The sequence below is a fragment of the Lagopus leucura genome, unplaced genomic scaffold, assembly GCF_019238085.1.
Source record: "Lagopus leucura isolate 7727_CA_CO unplaced genomic scaffold, USGS_WTPT01 Super-Scaffold_100018, whole genome shotgun sequence".
NCBI classification, from domain to species: Eukaryota; Metazoa; Chordata; class Aves; order Galliformes; family Phasianidae; genus Lagopus; species Lagopus leucura.
The window spans coordinates 10994860-11008426 of record NW_024962272.1 but is presented as its reverse complement, the minus strand read 5'-3'; the positions used below and the strand labels follow the sequence as shown (position 1 = coordinate 11008426).

The 13567-nt window shown below is 38.2% G+C and overlaps 1 pseudogene; it reads right to left on the bottom strand.

Annotated features, from left to right (window-relative positions):
- Nucleotides 1-11931: 11931 nt before the first annotated feature.
- Nucleotides 11932-12062, bottom strand: LOC122183549 (annotated as a pseudogene).
- Between the last annotated feature and the right edge of the window lie 1505 nt (nt 12063-13567).

The following is a 13567-nucleotide window of genomic DNA, read 5'->3' as shown; positions in this document are numbered from 1 at the left end:
TTAGATATTCCTGTTTGATTACATGTATGTTTTCCAAAATGTGGTTTGAAATAACCCTGGTTTTGACACTGATGGTACTTAGCAGTACTATAGCTGAGATCCAAAATCATTGACACAATTTCTGAACTGGTGTCTGAATAGCCAAACTGAATTTGAGCCATTTTGTAAAGTATGTTGAGTGTGGGCATTATACCTGAGAGCATATTTCTTTCTTGCTGTGAGAGTGAATTCTGACTATCCATACAGTTGCCAAAATAAATTCTGTTGAGATGCTGGAAAGGGGAGAATCATCCATCCTATGTAGAAGAACAGCTAACATTTATTTGGCAACATGAAGGGAAAGGTTCACCAATGCCAGAAAAGAGTGTTTGGAGTAAAAGGAAAATCCATTGTATATCCATTTCTTTGGCAACAAGGAGGGATCTTCTCCAAGATTTTTGCTCTAGCTTAATTTAATTTCCTGGTGCACTTTTTTGCTTGATAAATTTCTTAATAGATAGATTTCTTAATTGATAGATCTCTTAATAGATATATCTTAAAATGTTCTTAGATTTTTTTTATATGCTGGATCTGGATGTGTGGAAATTCCCTTGCCCTCCAAGGAAGCATTTCAACTTACACTACAGTACTTTAAATCAGATTCAAAATCAGATGCTTTCTGATATGAAAACTCAGGGGACAATAAATTATATGTCTATGACAGAGAGGTTTTATGTGCTTGTGCTTTCTTTTTTTTCTCTCTCCTTTTAAACTGTCTTCTACCAACACAGCTTTTTAATTTAAAATCACTGCAATGTCATTGTTTTCCACAATAATACTGGGACTTGACATTGGTTCGTGATGTGTTTATATTACCTTCTGATTTAAAATGACCAAAAAAAAGTACCCTAATCTCCACAAAGATTTAAAAAAAAAGAAAAAAATCAAAAGGTAATGCTCCAACTAATATGATAAACTTAAAACTTTTGTGTCAAATTATATATATTAGAAATTGAATTTCATTCCTCAGATAGACTCCAAATTTATATTTAAGTCTGGAAGATGTTTCATGCCTATAGAACATGTAAGACTGAGGACTCAACACTATTTTCTTCTGTTATCTATTTTAGAGCAAACAAAGAAATCAGAGTACATTACTAGTTACGTGTTTGAGGTGCAACTGATCCAAGTAGGAAGAGAAATAATAATCTTCCCTATACATGTTGTAAGAAATATCTTATTTTCCTCAATTATTGTTGTTATGGAAAGTTGACTGAATTAACAGACACTCTGAAACCTTTCCAGGCTCATCTGCACTAAGCCACACAACACAGATATTTTTTAACTGCATAAAATAATCAGTTTATTATTCATTTCAAACTGAATATGTGGTTTTACATTTAAAATAGTTATTCAGTGGAAAAGTTTATTTAACTGTATCTCTAACATTTTCATAATTTTTATTTTTTTAATATATTTTTCTAGACAACATTATAACATTTTTGATTGTCAGCCATTATCAAAGCCAATATTAAGAAAATACTATGCAATTAACATGAAGACTGTCTAAGAATACTGGGGTGAAATTTCAAAACGTGCCCATGATGTTGTAATGTGACATGACAAAAGTATTGCTCATGGTAGTTCATTTATAATTGATAGAAGAGCTATTCAGAAATAGAATTGTTTCCGAATTCCTAGAGGGAGTAGTGACAATTCAGGCTTTTTATGTAATTTCCAAAATAAAAATATATTCACACATAATGTGTGTGCATATATTTGTACATGAAACAAAGCCTGTCCTTAGAGAAGAGTCAGATCTTTTGTATGTCTTGTAAGCAGACATACATACCTGAATACACAGAAATATTTACAAAACACACAGAATAATTCTAAGATTTTTGGTATATATCATTTTTATTGCATGTCTTTGAATAAAATGCACAGTGCTTTCAATCAGAAGAACATGAGGACTTCACATGTGTATATCATGCAAAGTACACACCTTGGGAAAAAAAAAAAAAACAGTGAAAAGTGGATGGGGTCTTTGTGTGTGCATACGTACTGTTATAAAAACACATCAGACTGAAGAAACCACTCTGTTGAGAAAAAAAAAATAAAACCTGGGGAAAAAAAAGCTTCCTTTCTCCAACTAGTTGATGGTTGAAAGTAAAATGGCATAAAGACCTCTGACAGTGTTAGTCAGCTGTAGGCTATAGCAGGGCTTCCTTGATTAATGAATAATTTAGTACTTTTAGTTTAGCACTTGCATATATGAAACAATTGAAACCAAACAAATGGTCTCAGGCTGATGTCCAGGACGAGAAGTCATGTCAGCAATGAGAATAGCAATCTAGCCTCTGCCTAAGCAGAGCCATTTCTCTCTCTCTTAACCAAGGATGTTCAACCTTTTTTCTTGCCCTGGCCAAATTGAGCAAAGAAGGGTTGTTTTGGACTGATGGTTTTGTTGTTGATGAATAATGAGTGCGAACATGGGACTTGGCAGGGAGTAACCACCACCATGATGGCTCAAGGCAGGGGCAAATTACCACCTAGCTATCCAAGGACATATGCGGCCTGCAGGGTGTGAGTTGCTGTGCAGGAATTTTCAGCTATACATTAAGATCTAGACAGTCCACTTTCTAATTTCACGTAAAGATTTTTCTCTATCTCATTGAAGGATAAATATTTCAAAATTAAATAATGCTATTAGAAGTACACGTTCTTTTTTCTAACACTGGAGAAAAAAATCAGGTCAAGTATTTCCAACATTCGTTGATTTGGGGCATAACAATTTTTAGGAGGAATGTTCCCATCTCTCACATTTTCAATCTACATATGAAACTTGTCAAAAGTACATTAAAGAATCTGCAATTTATATTCATGATGTAGGAGGTGACCTTTTCACTCATGAGTGGTGTAGTCGTGTGGAGTGGCTAATGAGAGAAGCCCTGCTGAGAGCAGATAAATTTCAAAGCTTCAGAATAATTATTAGACATCTTATTGTATTTATAAACCTCCCTCATTTCAAACTGTCCCTTGATTTATAAAGCCATCTTATTCTTGTAAATTATAATGGTAGTCTCAACCAGTGCCAAGTATTAATGAGTTGTCCGTGTGAGGGCTTCTATTCCTGGTTCTCAGTACCAGTGAAAAGCAATGAAGAGTAAAAAGAGAAAGGGAAAAAGAGAGGACAGAGAAGGATGAAAGATTGCCTAGAAGGAGTGAGGGAGGGAACATCTGTCCTGTACTTCACTGACAATAATCTTTTTACAGCTTATGACACAGAGGCAGTGGGAACAGTGAGGTAATCATTTTGCTTGCCTGTCATCTTCAGAGACTGTTTCAAACAGCAGAATGAAAGTGGCTCCATTGAAGTGACTAACAAAACTCTTGTTGATTTAAATGAGGACCAGGATTCCTATGGAATCTAAAAGGAGTGGGTGATCAGTGGAGAGGCAGGTTTACCACCGTCATGAACATGTCAGGCTTCATCAGAATTTTAAAAGCTTTTCATTAATTTAGTTTCCAGAACAGTACAATGGTTTAGGGTACCCCATACTGCTACAGATAACAGATAATTTTTCAAAATGGCAAATAAAAAGTACAGCCACAGTCTACCTGACCCTGTTTTGGAACAGATGTACATAATAAACTAAGTCCCTGCCAACTGAAATTTGAGCAAATGCATGTTTTAAGTAATACTTCTTTACCACTTTTCCTTATCCTTCAAATTCCACAAGGAATCACAGAACCATGGAATACAGGAGTTGGAAGGGACATCTGGAGATCAACCCCCTGCTAAAGCATGTTAAATTATAATACGTTGCACAATAAAGTATCCAGATGGGTCTTCAATACCTCCAGAGGGGAAGACTCCACAACATCTTTGGGTTGCCTGTTCCAGTGCTCAGTCACTCTCACTGTAAATAAGTTCTTCCTCATTGTTATGGAACTTCCTATGCAGTAGTTTTTGCCCATTGTCCTTTGCCCTGTTGCTGCACACTACTGAAAAGAGTCTGGACTCATCCATTTGACTGAACAATTTGCATTTTTATAAACTGTGATGAGATCTTCTGTCTGACTTCTCCAAGCTGAAAAACCCCAGGTCTCTCAACCTTTCTTCGTAGATCAGATGCTTGAGGACCTTTATCATCTTTGAAATCCTCTACTGGACTCTCTAGTTTCCTTGTGTCTTTTTTGAACCGAGGAGCTCAGAACTGGACACGGTACTCCAAATATGGCCCCACCAGCACAGACTAGAGGAGGGAGGTCACCTCCTTCAGTCTGTTGGCTACACTCTTTTTAATGCACCCCAGGGTATCATTGGCCATCTTGGTCACAAAGGCCAATACTGCTGGCTCACGGCCAACCTTTTATCCACCAGGCTGCCCACATCTTTCTCTGCAGAGCTCCTTTCAAGCAAGTCATCCCCTAATCTTTTCTGAAGCATGAGGTTATTCCTTCCAAGGTACTGGAGTCTAAATTTGTTCTTGCAAAACCTTAGACTCCTCTCCTCCCAGCTCTCCACCTGTTCAGTTTTCACTGAAAAGCAGCACAGGCATTTAGTGTATCAGCCATTTCTCTCAGAATACTTGCTAAGGGTAGAGCCTAAAACATGTGTCATTACTAAGAAATATCAGTAATTAGAATTGTCATCTAGAAAAATATCCTCCTGCAATGGCAGCAGCAAATCTGGATCGTGGAGATGGGAGAATTTATAGAATCATAAAATCATAGAATCACAAGGTTAGAAACCTGTGAGATCATCTAGTCCAACTGCCTTCTCATCACCATTGCCACCACAAGCACTAAACCATATTCACAGCTCCTCGTCCAGACACCTCTTGAACACAGCCAGGGACGGCGACCCCACCACCTCCCTGGACAGCCATTCCAGTGCCTGACCACTCTCTGAGAGAAAAAGATGTCCAACCATTGGTGTATGAAGTCCATAAATGTTTATATTTATAGTATAAGGATCTGCATGCATGCACTCGTGTATGTATTTACACATGCACACACAAACTTCTATACATATATTTATAGAGAGAGAGATAAATGATTCTAATGGTATTAATTGTGGTAGATCTTAAAAATGTGCCCATAATATAAATATATGCTGGCCTTATAATATGTGGTGAGTACACAAAATGACATTTTGGTGGAATTCGCCAAATTTTCCTGTATGTTAAAAAAAAAATAATAAAAAAATCCTATGAAGAAAGACAGAGGGAGATGGATTTGATCATCCTGGAGAAGAGAAGGATAAGAGAAATCCTGATTGCAGACTGGCAGTACTTCAAAGGAGCTTGTAAACAAGGCAAAGATAAGTTTTTAGATGGTCTGATAGTGATAGGACACTATCTTAGCACAATAGTTTAAGGTTCTTTTCAATCAGAGCTATTCTATGATTTAATGTAGCTGCTGAAGTCCAGTTCTATTTATTGGAGAAAATAGAAATCAGTAAGGATCTAAAGTTAAAATCTCATATTGTCCAACTAAATTAATTATCCATAAGTAGACCTACAGGGAAAAAAAAAAAAAAGGAAAAAAGATTTTTACTGTTCACTAGTTTTGTTTTGAAAGAATAATGACAATGAATTTGTAGAAGAAAGGAAACAGCAAATAGTAAATAGCAAATCTGCAATCTATGGACAGGTAAACTCAGATTGTGCACTGCACAAAAAATATGACATGAGACAATGACATTTTTGCCTTCTTTAACTGTAGAAATTGAAAAATCCTTCTAAAGAATCTAACTCAGAATCATAAGGAACTATTTTCATTGTTATATATTGTTTTAATTATCTGATATATTTACTTTCACTATAGCTTTATCTTCTGCATGATTGGAGTACAATTTCTATCTTCACCCACTTAGTTTGTGGACAAAGTCTTGTTCATTTGTGCTGCGTGTAGGAGAACCATATGTTTTTCAGATAGAAGATTTTTCACCTAATAGGAAAAAAATGGTCTTTCACAGTGAGTGAGTAGTCACACGCAAAATGTACTCTTAACTAGAAGTCTGTGTGCAAGGTCAAATTAGTTTCCAGTTTGTGACAGACATATACTATTTCTAATCAACACAATTCCACTTAAAGATAGTGAGTCTGTGTTCATTTACATAGTGACAAACAATGGTTCATTGTGGCCTCCTCAAGACGTGTTTTTATTAATGTTTGTTACTGTAGGGAAGACAGTCTGGCTTGAAAAGAAAAATATCAAACATTTGATTATAAATATTTCAGAAAAATAAACAGTAGTTACAGTAACATGAGCTGATTTTCTAAAAAGTAAGCGGAAAAAAAAAAAAAAAGCAAGTATTTGGATTTTCAAATACCCAAATAGTAAAAAGTATTTCATTATTATCTCAAAAAACAAACAAACAAACAAACAAAAAGATGAAATTACCTGTTCTAAAAATTAGACAACTTGGACTTTTTCTTTTTTCTTGCTATTCCCCCAGCAGTCTTAAAATTGATATATGAGACTGAAGTTAAATGCAAAGCTGAAGAACTTAACTCACATTTATGGAAGACAAAAGAAATACCAGAGAACATCTGTATTTCTTTAATTCTCATCTCATCTAATTTTATTTTACTCTGATTTCCTCATTTTTCAAGTAAAAGACTGGTGCAGCTCACTAATACTTTATGTACTTTAAAATCTTCATACTGCAGGAAATGCAACTATGAAGAGTTATTATTCTTTTCTAATATAACTGTTGAAAATCAAAACTCATAAACTTTCTTCACACGATGACTGTCAGTTCTAGCTTCTATTAAAGAGGCATAAGCAGCAAAACTGGACTTCACCCCACTTCAGCCCAATAAAAGAACTGCCTCTCACTTGACATGATTTCAATCAGGCCAACAGAATTCAGTAAAACAGTTTAAGTGTGTACAGAACATTTGCCCTGTGTAGATCAGAGCTACACTTCACAGCTACCCAAATGTCAATCAGTCACTGAAGGCAACAAAAGGTCTGGCTATCCTCCAGTGAGCAGTGCTGAAAAAAGGCTCCAAACCCTTCCAGAAGAGATGGTGCAAATGCAACACTTCAGAGTTAGAATGAACAAAAAAACGGCTGATAAATATTTTGAAATATTTTCAATTAGCAAAGATCTTTGGATTAATAAGAGCTAAATGAGCTCAGACTGGGCAGTATTGAAAGTATATAAAAAAAAAAAGAAGAAAGTCTTACTCAAAAAAGTTTGCCAAGCTCCTGAGACAGGATCCTCAGTCAAATGCCATTCAAGTCAGTACGAAAAAAGGGAATTGAGGAAGTTACCAGAGCTACAGTGGAGAACATTCACGTGGATGAAGGCATCTCTGTACAGTTTTGATGCAGACACCTGACCTGCTTCATATATACAAAAGTCAGAAATGTGGCAAAGGACACCTAGACAAAAGTAGATCCTATGAAGTGAATACTATCTGAATGTGTTCCTGCTCAGTGAAGCAGAATCACAAAATCACAGAATCATAGAATGGACTGGGTTGAAAAGGATCTCAAAGACCACCTACTTTCAATCCCCTGACACGTGCAGAGCCATCAGCCACCAGACCAGGCTGCCCAGAGTCACATCCAGCATGGCCTGGAATGCCTCCAGGGATGGGATATCCACAACCTCCTTGGGCAACCTGTTCCAGTGTGTCACCACCTTCTGCATGAAAAACTTCCTCCTAATATTTAACTTAAACCTTCCCTGTCTCAGTTTAAAACCATTCTTCCTTTTCCTACCACTATCAACTGTTGCAAACAATAATTCCCCCTCCTGTTTATGTGCTCTTTTCAAGTACTAGAAGGTCACAATGAGTTCTTCCCAGAACCTTCTTTTCTGTAAGCTAAAGAAGCCCAGTTCTCTCGATCTTTCCTCATAGGAAGGTGCTCCAGCCCTCTGATCGTCTTAGTGGCCTTCCTCTATACCTGTTTTGAGAGCTCCATGTCTTTCTTGGACTGAGGGCCCTAGACCTGGATGCAGTATTCCAGATGGGGCCTCACAAGAGCTGAGTAGGGGGGGACAATCACCTCCCTCTCCCTGCTGGCCACTGTTCTTTTAATGGAGCCTAGAACAAAATTAGTGTTCTGGTCTGCAAGTGCACACTTCTTGTCCACCAGGACCCCCAAGTCCTTCTCCACAGGGCTGCTCTCAAGGATTTCTTCCTTCATTCTCTATAACTACCTGAGATTGCCCTTACCCAAGTGTAGCACCCTGCACTTGGCCTTTTTGAACCTCATTAGGTTTTCATGGGCTCACTTCTCCAGTCTGCTCAGGTCCCTCTGGATGGCTTCACTTCCTTTCAGTGTATCAACTGCACCACTTGGCTGGGTGTCATCTGCAAACTTACTGAGGGTGCACTCGATGTGATCATCTATGTTGTTGATAGAGATTTTCAAGAGCACCGGTCCCAAGACTGACCCCTGAGGGACACCGCATGTGACTGGTCTCCACCCTAGCATCTACATGATGCTAGCAGGGCCCTGTATAAGCTTGCTAGAATTCAGATACAGCTCTTTTTTTTCCAAAGATCATGGCTCCTCTTATTATGTGATGCTGTAGCTGGTGGGAAATAGAAAATAAATTATAAGCCTGTATAAGATAGGCTTCAGACTTCTCTATAGAAAAAAACTGTAAGGCACCTGAGAGGTTTAGTAGCTTACACTGCTATTTTTATGACAGCATAGTAAATATCTTCAAATATCCTCCTTGTCCCCCACTGCCACTTGCCCAGCTACTGTCAGTATTGCTGCTTGCCTGACAAAGGTGGGGGGAGGTAAAAAGAGGAGAAACTAGGGCAAGGTAGAAGAGCTGTGTGAGAGAGAAAGAAAGACGATACCCAATACCCATAAAAAATTTGTTTTTAATTCCCTGGCTATCACAGATAGTGGCTGCTGCTAGCATTTAAGATAAGATTAGTTGGTGTTGTGCTATCAGCACCTCCACATTTTCCCTGCAGGGACTCCTTCTGACAGGCTGAAGCTGGAGGCATGTCTGAGGATTAACACAAGCTAATGATTATACACTAAAGCTTTGGAACTGTCGGACTAATAGGATTAAAGAATACCAGATGCAGGTCCCCGTTCAGGTTAAAAATGCACTTTTTACATTACAAAGTCAGACAGATCCCTTTGAACATGCAATGAATATGGATGTTTTCAATTATCACAGTCTTCCAGGGCTATACGATATGGTAAATTAATCCCTTTAGAACATCGGAAACAGGACAAAATAGCCTTCTTGAAGCTGAAATCCCTCGTTTTAGATTTTCTTTCATGGGGATAAGCAGTGGTGCACCACACATAATTAATCTTATTACAAACAGAGAGAAAAGAGAAATAATAATAATAATAACAATAAAAAAGATGGCAAAAAAAATTGCTTAAATGTTTGAGAAACTAAGGGGTGAGGGAGGTGGGAAAACTTTTAAATCAGCAACTCTTAATTAATTTCCACAATAGTGGAAAACATGGAGATATTGTTCAGGAAATTACACAATTTTCCTATCCTTCAGGCAGCAAAAAAACACAGTAATTAATAATATTAAACAAAGTCTTTTTGGAAAGAGAATAGGAATATATTTTTTATTAGAGTAAAAGGTTATAGAACACATTCATTTCTACTTTGAAGGGTCCAACCTCAGTGAGACTGGTCATTTCATTGTCTAAAATGGAAAGAATCTGGCCCCTTCAATTTCTCTCTATAATGGTTGAAATTTCTGGAAGGAAGAGAATAAAGATGAAAGAAGATAGTAAGAAAGAGAAGAAGAGACAGAAGATAAAGGAGAACTATCTTATTTCAGGCTGACTAGGCCACAGCTTCTTTAAACTTCTATTTTGTGAGAAAACATGCAACTAAAGTTATTAGCAGTCAAAAATAGTGGTAAGGAAGCACCGAAATGCTTGCTAGTTCAGTTTGAATGATGTTAAAAAGGATGAAGGATGTTAAAAACAACAAGTTATGAGCAGAGCCTCCCAGGGGTCCACCTCAGGACTGATACTCTTTTATACCTTTATTAATGTCATAGATAATGGGATTCAGAGCACCCTGAGCAAGTTTGCTGATGATGCCAAACTGAGTGGTGCAGTTAATAGAGCAGAAGGAAAGGAAGCCATCCAGGGAGGACCTTGATAAACTCGACATGTGAGCCCTTGTGAACTCAATGAAGTTCAACAAATCAAATTTCAAGGTTTTGCACCTGAGACAAAGTAATCCCAATATGTATACAAACTGGGAGAATTCTTTGAGAGTAGCCCTACTGAGAAGGCCTTAAGAGTCTTGGTTGATGAAAAAATTAACATTAGCCAGAAGTGTGTTCTTGCAGCCTGGAAGGCCATTGGTATCCTAGTTTCCATCAGAAGAGGGGTGGCCAGAAGGATGAGAAAGGTGATTATCCTTCTGTTTCTGCCCTCATGAGGCCCCAGTTGGAGTACTGTGTCAAAGTTTAGTGCCCCCAGCACTGGAAAGATGTGGAGTTTTTGGAGAGGGTCCATGGAAGAGCCATGAAGATGATCAGTGGACTGGAGAACCTCTCCTATGAAAACAGGGTCTAGGAACTGGCTTGCTCAGCTTGGATAAGAGAAGGCTGTGGTAATAACTCATTGTTGTCTTCCAGTATTTAAAGGGAGATTATAAACATGAAGGAAATCAACATTTTACTTGGGTAGATAGTGATAGGACAAGGAGGAATGGTTTTAAACTAAAGGAAGGGAGATTTAGAGTACATGTCAGGGGAAGATTTTAACAGAGAAAGTGGTGAGGTGCTGAAACAGGTTACCCAAAGAGGCTGTGGATGCCCCATCCTTGGTTGCGTTTAAGGCCAGGTTGGATGGGGCCTTCAACAGTCTGATCTAGTACTTGATCTAGCAGATGGCAACCCTGCCTGTGGCAGGGGAGTTGCAACTTAATAATCCTTGAGGTCAGTTCCAACCTGTATGAATCTTTCTTTGTTTTCTGGCTCAATGCTTGCTTCCTGGGGTATTTCTTGTGATAAGACTGACTTCTCTAGGAGACGAGTGATGAGTGTTGCCCTGTGACAATCAACATCACTGTGTGTAAAATTTTACATCTGAAAGCATTTCTCTGGATCTCTTTGCCTTTGGAAGAGCATGCTCAGGACTGTTTACTGGCAGAAGATCCAGCCTGACCAAATAACTCCAGCTGGCTATGGGAATGTGAGGGATGATACACTATATCCTGTGAAGGCAAGATACAAGTGAGCATCTCCCTGCTCCCTCTTATCTGCTGGCAAGGCCATGAAGATGAGAATAAAAGGAGTTCCTGCTGAGATCCAAAAGCCAGAAGCTGTCTCTCCAAAAAGAGCTGACTCATCCATTTTTGACTTATAAATAAGTCATACTATCATTGGAAAGTAATTGCCATCATCGCTTTACCTTCATCGTCAATGGAACAATGCCCAGTAATCCACCACTACTGAAGACTGAGCCATGAACCACGCTGGATCCATGGTGGTGACTATCTGTCTCATGCTTCCTGTAAAGACTCCTTGCTTCTTCTTTCCTATCTTTTCTATCACCCTCCTCCCCTTCCCCATTATCCTAATTCATAATAGTGTCCATCTCCCCTTCTCCATCTCCCTGATTAAGATTTGTAATAAACTGGTCGAATCAGCATTTGAACCGTTTTTTCTTAATCTCATGCCAGGTATATAGATATCAAAAAACCTCCTCTCCCTCCTGTAAATTGGAGTGAGACACATACCAAGTCATTCTATGATTCTATGATTCATTAGAAGGCCACTATGTTGATCAGGCAGGACTTGTCTTTGATGAAGCCATGCTGGTGTCTTGTTTCACCTCCCAGTTTTCCATATCTCAGCATAGCTTCCGGGAAGAGCTATTCCATAATCTTCCCTGCACAGAGGTGAGGAAAATTGAAATTAACATTTAAATTGAAAAAAAAAAAAAAAAAAAAAAAAAAGAGAGAGAGAGAGAAAGAGCATGAGAACAGTTCCCTACTACCACAGATTATGCAGTTGAGTTTTCTGCATTTGAGATCACAGGGGTCAGCACACGCAGAGTGCAAGGAATAAGCCTTGCTGTCATGGTCATGTGATTTTTGGCTTTTGGTATTCTACATCATAACATTGTGTAGTGCACTGGGAGTTTAACTGTTAATGTTCAAGTTCTGGGTCCCCAGGGGGCTTTGCGGTCAGAGAGGAGATAGAACTCCTGGCAAGGTCACCTGATGTACTCTTTTTCATCCTCTCTTCTTCGTTGGCTCTCCTCCTGTCTCCCTGCTGCTCAACTGGACTATGCATCTCACCTCAGCATTGTGGTGAGGCCTATCCACCTTTCGGACATTCTCTCTCTCATTATATTTGATTTATTAGCTTCAATTCTAATTATATTGTATTATAGTATGTTATCTTGCATTCCTATACTACATTTAGTAAATTAGTTTGTTTCTCCTCAGATCATTGCCGCTGTTTTTTTTAAATTATTTTGGGGTCCCCTGTTTTCCTTTTCCAGAGGCATGGATTTTGCAAAATCCCTCCACCCTGCTAGTCATGGAACTGGGCCAGACCAGCCCATAAACTGTTGACACTTGCCCTGGGAAAATCACCTGCCTGATCATGGTGGCTAACCTGCCAAGTAAGTCTGTTCACTAAGGTGTAGAACTGTGGAGATCCTTGAGACTGAGAATGCGACAGTCTGATATCTTGAACAACTTCCCCCAGTCTGTGCACAAAGGCGGGTCATTTCTGCATTCATATCTAGGAACATGTGCATATCAAAAGTTCAGTGAAAAATAAAGTCTAAGTATGGCAATAAGTCTTAATTTCAGTTACTAGCTTCTCAGACTGCAACTTCTTTATCCTTTTTTAAACTAATTGTAATCATCAAAATTATGGTTATCATCATTGTCCACTCATCTTGCTCTCATAGAGAGTTGAGTAGAATGTACTCTGTAAGTAAAAATATGTATTAGAACATAAGCATAACCATTTTAATTACATTAAATAAAACATAAAATAATCGTATGTTTCTATATGATGATACATAATGATGTATTACCATTCTGTAAAAACAAGAAATTCTCTTTGATTTTTGGCAATATTTCTTCTATCCAAGGCATTTCTTTCTATTTGAAAACAAGTTGAGTACAATTTATCTTCCATTTCCCAATTAGAACTTCAGAAAAATGTGGCAAAGAGTAAGCACAAAAAATGTAGCCATCCACTGCTGTTAACAAGAGAAGAGTATACTGTAACCAGACCCTTTCATTAAAAGTTTCCCCATCTCTCCATGCGTGCAGAGGTTACTGCTCTTCCACAGCACTTACTGACAATGAAATGGCTGTTTGGAATATGGATTTGAAACACTCCTCTCTTTCTAAAAGACAACAGTTCTGTGGAAGGCTTGCTGTTCTTCATTAGCTTCCTAAATGCATTTAGGGTCAGGTTGGTGTCAGCTATGATTCATCTTCTAAAGCTTTACCAGTTTACACTCAGAACAACAAAACCATGTACCTGATTATAGTGGAACACTAAGTTTAGTGACACCTTTCAGTCAGGTCTTCTCATGAGAACAAATTAAAAGTTTTGCCCTATCCTCATCTTTT